Here is a 5,537-nt window from a genome sequence, read left to right on the forward strand (position 1 = left end):
ACAATCACACCAGAGGAGTCCCATATGATGGGGGTAGAAAGTCCTAGTTCTAATCCTTTTAAGCTTGTTAAGTTGAAATCGTCTGCAAGGAAGCTGAAGAAGATTAGAGCCCTTTTTCAGACACAGGAAGAAGGAGCAAGTGCTGTTGAAGGACAAACATCTGGAGCTGTTCAGAAAAAGAGCTCTGATGAGCACGTGAGCTTGCTGATGGGTATGGATAAAGCTTTACCAGATGATGAGGACCCTGAGGCGGTGATCAACATTGCAAAGGAGGTTCAAGTGGACGTGGAAGCTCAGCAGGAGCAGGTCTTAGAGATTCAGACTGACCAACAAGGTCAGGCATAGTGATGCTCGGAATGTTTACCACAGTGTTTTTCAATACTAGTATTAAAAAAAAACAGACAAACACTAGGCATTTTCTTTTTAGGAAAATTTCATTTTGTTCTAGACACTCTGTTTATATGATCAGAGGTCTACTGTAGAAATCAGATTTTGCTGATTAGGGATTAATGGGTTCAGGTCAAATTTTTGGAAAAAATTTAGCCACCAGGCTGTGCCAAGTGTTAGGGCTTTCTTATGTAATTCTTGAACCTTAGTCAAAGGGCTTGGTGGTTAGTTACATGTGGATGTACCTTTTGAGATCTAAACCGAGTGGTTATTCCCTGACAGTTGCATCTAGGGAATGGCGATGATTCTGATCGCTGATAAATGAAAGAGAAGTTCTGCTATGTCTTTGCTTAGTGTTTATCATGTCTTTCTTGATGTTTGTGCAATCATTATGCTGTTGTGATAAATCAGAGTCTGTGCTCTGAATGGGAGTATTGTTTGTTAATGTCTTGTACAGAACCTTTTAGAGGCCATGTATACATAGATCAAGGCGATCCAAGCCGGCCATGCGGCCAAACTAAACTTCGGCAAAGGGGCTGTGGGTGATGTGGAGGAAAGGACGTGCACATGGAATGGTCCCGTGGCCACGTGGCAAGACTAAACCAAGGCAGGTGGAGAGATGACATGGAAAGGGGGCCTGCGAAATCCAGATCTCATGTGGCACGGAGGAGAATGCACAAATTGCACTCGATCATCCTTCTACCTTCCATCCCGTGGCAAAGGGATTTTCAAAATTTTGAATGACGAAGAGGGGCTTGATGAAATGCGATTGATCCAGGTTTACCCGCAATCTGCAGAATCGGGCTCAAATCTACATAATCGAATTCCACATGCCGGATTGGCACCCCCCTTGTTTTTCACTGCCCAGCTGGCATGTAGGGGTACACCCCCTTCTTGATCGTTTTTCATTGCCCAACATGCATGTAGAGTTACTCCACGTAGGTTTATGGCACTGAGATTATGAACACCTAGAGCATGATTTGATCCCTTCTTAATTCAAATCAGAACCCGGCATGCAGGGTTATGAAGAACTCTTTTTTGTGCTCGATGAATACCTAGAGCATGGTCAAGAAATCCAAAGCTCAGAATCAAGCTCAAATGATTTTGATGTTGAGAACTTGATTCAGGAAGAGCTACATAAAAATCCAATACCACCTGATAACAATGCCCCCTTGCGAGTGTGTGCTGCTGCACATGATTTATCTCGATATATCTCCTCTCGATTTTTCACCTTTGATAGGGAAACCTATAAGTTGATGATTTCAGATCTTCAAGGAGATATCCATTTGACCTTGCAGCATCTCAAAGGATGTAAAGAAAAAGCTTTCCATGACTTGAAAAAGTGGAGGAAAATGAAAGATGGGCTTACATTGATTCAATGCAACGATTTCTGTTGCCTATGCTTCAAAGCACCGCTGCATTTGCTGCTTGCTCCTCCAAAGGAAGAATGGGAAGGTATTGTCAGAAGTCACCTTAAATAGGAACATGGAAATAACTTAGGGATTAAAGAAGTGGTTGATTGCATTAATTATGTATGGTGCACAAACAATACAAAGCATGGCATACCAGTCTCATTTATTAAAGAGGTTATCAAGGCTAGTGTAATTTAGAAGAGCCATGAAAAGCAACTTCAGCTTCACATATTTCCAAATTTGCAAACCAAGAACGCTAAAAACAAACTCCCACCACTGAAACAATCTTGACTGATAGATGTCATGTGGAAGAAGTATTGGTTTACATTATGGTCAAGTTTCAGGCGAGGCTTGTCAAGATTCGATCTACAAAAACCCTTGGGCCATCTAAGACACTAGTGGAGTATGGTTGTCATCGAGTTGGTAGAGCTTATCAAAGTGGAGCTGATAGGCAAAGATTGAGAGAGTCAAAGAAGTGTGGATGTCCCTTTAAGGTTGGAGATCAGTAAATTGATGGTAATGATGGCGTGTCCTTAATGTTGCATCATGCAGTTCATGAGTGTCATGTTACCGGGTCTTGTAGTGATGTGTACTACATGCCCGTGCATCCACAAGTCATACAATGTTGCATGGATGATTTGTTCGATGTGAGCACATGTTGGCATGTACCAAAGATGTCCTTATCTAAAGAGAGATTTCACATGGAAAAATCAACTACTTTGGAGCATGCAACATTCAGATTCTTCTCAGGATCGCGTGAAGGAGGTGCAAATGTTGTCATACCAGATGCGTACTGAAGGTAAGATGATATGCATGGTTCCCTTGGTTATGTATTGACCATACGATCTTCTCATTATGACAAGCATCGTATTTTTTTTAGGGAGAGAAAATCCCAATGATTGGTCTGCCGCCATGTTCATCAAGGCTTGAGGACTCAAAATAAGGTGAGTCCTGGTCTATCATGTTCTATGAATTGTATACTTCCAGTGGATTGAGGTTGCTTCAATGTCCATGGCACAAGCAAGAGTGCAACAGCCAAACTGGCTACTACAAGTGAAAAGATCCTTCAAAGGTTTCATGCAAATCCTTCCACACTTGTAGTGGTCAATGAGTTCAAAATGCTTTTCAAGATTCAAAGCATGCACACCCCCACAAATTGGTACCATGTTAGCATCATGCAATCTAATTACTATGATTATCCGGATTGGACAACCGATTGTAAGCATCTTTATGGCATTTGGCTTATAGTCCATGAACATTTTTCCACATTTGTATTCGGTTTTTTTGATTGTTGACAATGTGCATGCAATGACCCATTCGAGCCACCAGCAACATGTCGATGTGGAGGAATAGCATCCCGCAATTGTGCATGCAATGACCCATTCAAAAGAGCAGCAACATGTTAATGTGGAAGGAGATCAGCCCGCAAGTGTGCATGCATAGCGAGGTCAGTTGGGGAGGAAGATGAACATAAGATCGAGAGTGAGAGAGGTGCATTGAACATTCTTTGGTTAAAAGGTTTTCATTGTTGTAAATTTGTAACGTGTTGTAGTTAAGTAGATTACCTTGCTATTGAACAAGTGTAATTTTTGGTCCAAGCTGCATCTGTGGACTCATTTTACAAGTAGGCCAGTTGTGATGTATGGGGCAGCTTTCTGCGGCCAGGCATTGGAGAAGATGCTTGGAAGAAGATAGAGAGAGATGTGCACCTGGGTGATTAGAAGTCATGGCCAAAAAGGGTCTGGTTGAATGCTTGTCAAAAATGAATTCTGTCTATGCTTATCATATGTGAACTTAGATTTTGTGAGATCGGCAAGAATATCAGAGTTAGGCACTGAGCAGGTGCAAGTGTTTGATAGGATTGGGGATGAACCAAGGTTGCACGATGTTTGTTGTTTTCAAAGCTTTGTAGGCAGATGTGATGAAAGCAGCAAGTTAGGAAGAAGACCCACCTTGGCAGGATGGGGAGCGTTAGAGATTGAAGCAGTGGACTACTTTGTTGTTACCTATCTCGTAGTAGTCCACTGCTTCAATCTCTAACGCTCCCCATCCTGCCAAGGTGGGTCTTCTTCAGTGAACCACATGAATGGCATTGTTACCTATCTCATGTGGTTCATTCTCTCAGCTGGTGGAATAAATGGGCAGAGTCAACAAAGTTGTTCCCCAATGATGAGCATTTTTAGGTTGTTTTTGTGAAAGAGATGCCCTCAGACAGCATGCAAAGAAAGCAAGATGCCCTCAGACAGCATGCAAAGAAAGCATTTTTTAGGTTGTTTTTGTGAAAGAGATGCCCTCAGACAGCATGCAAAGAAAGCAAGCAAAGAAAGAAGATGGATATGGTAGAAAAGAAAGCATGCACTCTGCAACAAAAAAAAGAAAACGTGCCTTGGTTACTAGTTGGGGGAAGTCTCCTGCATTCAAGAAAGGCATCGATACATAGCATACACCCTAGCATACCTCCTAGACAAGTTCAATTCAACCTACAGAAGCCTATCTCATGAAACAATTAGGCATGGACATTCCACAATGGCCTCCATAAGGTTGATTTTAAGCTTCAATAGGCATCAATGGTACCTTCTCCTCTTGCCTTGAACAAAAACGTGGCTAGGCTTGGAAGGCTTGGGCATGGAAATATTTACTCAAGTATTCAAGCATTCAAGTCACACAAGTGGGCTAATGCAAGCTTGGAGCAAGTGATTTTCTTCAACAGGGATGCGATTCAATCTTGTAGTGGAGATTTGAGCCTCTTTTCTTAAGATTCCATCCATGGCAAAATGCTTGAAAATTTTTACAATTTCTTGAAGAATCATGCTCTTCTCACTTCTCTCTACCCATTCATACCTTCAATGTTTGATTCCACCCAAGATTTAGGGCTTCTTGGCTCTCTTCCATGATTTGGGGTTTTCTTAAAAATTAGGGCTACCATTGATGCCGTTTAAGCTTAAAATCAACGCTATGGAAGATTATAAAGCCTTAGCAACAACAAGTAGTAAAATACTTTAAGCTTGAAGTATGAACTTAACTCATATGGAGACCTTCAAAGATACGCCGCCAGCTGCTGTTCATTTCCACCAAGCTGCAGTTTGCTTCTGCCACCATTTTATGGTCCCTTGGAGTCTTCGATCAAGCCCGAATACCCCTTTCCATGGTTCTTCATGAAGACTTGGTAGAATGGAAAAAATTTTTAGGGTTTCCGAGCTCACAAGAAGGACTGAAAAGTACAAAAAATATAGAAGAAATGGAGCTCTATGTGAAGCTTGGGAAGTCCCCGACCCAAAGCCCTAAGGTTGGAGAAGAAATGGCTACTGTATGATGAGCCCTAGCCATGGAGAGCTTGACAAGAAGTGGAGACGAAGGTTAAAAAATGTAATTAGTAGAAAATTAATACTAATCACCCAATTAGTTCAACTTTTGTCCCCAACCCTAAAAGATTTGGTCCTGTGCTCAAATTTGGTCCAAAAGATTGATCCAGTGCCCAATTCTTGTCCAAAAACCCTAGGAAAATTTCTAGATGAAGCAAAATTCATGCAATCTCACCATTTCCCATCTTCTTGATCAAGAAAATAAAGACAACTCAGAAATTTTCAAAAAATCCAAGAAAGTGGACCAAAAGCAACCAATTGAAGTGGATCTAGACCAAATATCAAAGAAATCAACACACAAAGTCCACATCTAGCATCCATTTGATGAGCATCAAACACATATGAGAAATCCATGTGATTATGATGAAAAAAGAAG

At 41.4% G+C, this 5,537-nt stretch overlaps 1 long non-coding RNA gene across 2 annotated transcripts; it reads right to left on the minus strand.

The window, feature by feature from the left end:
- Positions 1 to 976: 976 nt before the first annotated feature.
- Positions 977 to 3,766, minus strand: LOC147640961 (uncharacterized). 2 transcript variants are annotated; one of them, XR_015267503.1, is made up of 3 exons: positions 3,752 to 3,766; positions 1,757 to 1,859; positions 977 to 1,633 (listed from the first exon to the last, which is right to left on the minus strand). It is a non-coding gene; the product is annotated as an uncharacterized LOC147640961 (long non-coding RNA). The 2 variants fall into 2 exon arrangements; XR_015267502.1 differs by having other exon boundaries at positions 977 to 1,442; positions 1,543 to 1,633; positions 1,757 to 3,760.
- Between the last annotated feature and the right edge of the window lie 1,771 nt (positions 3,767 to 5,537).

Source organism: Cibotium barometz, chromosome 2 (genome assembly GCF_041138505.1).
Source record: "Cibotium barometz isolate CiBa-2024 chromosome 2, ASM4113850v1, whole genome shotgun sequence".
In the NCBI taxonomy this organism is placed as follows: domain Eukaryota; kingdom Viridiplantae; phylum Streptophyta; class Polypodiopsida; order Cyatheales; family Cibotiaceae; genus Cibotium; species Cibotium barometz.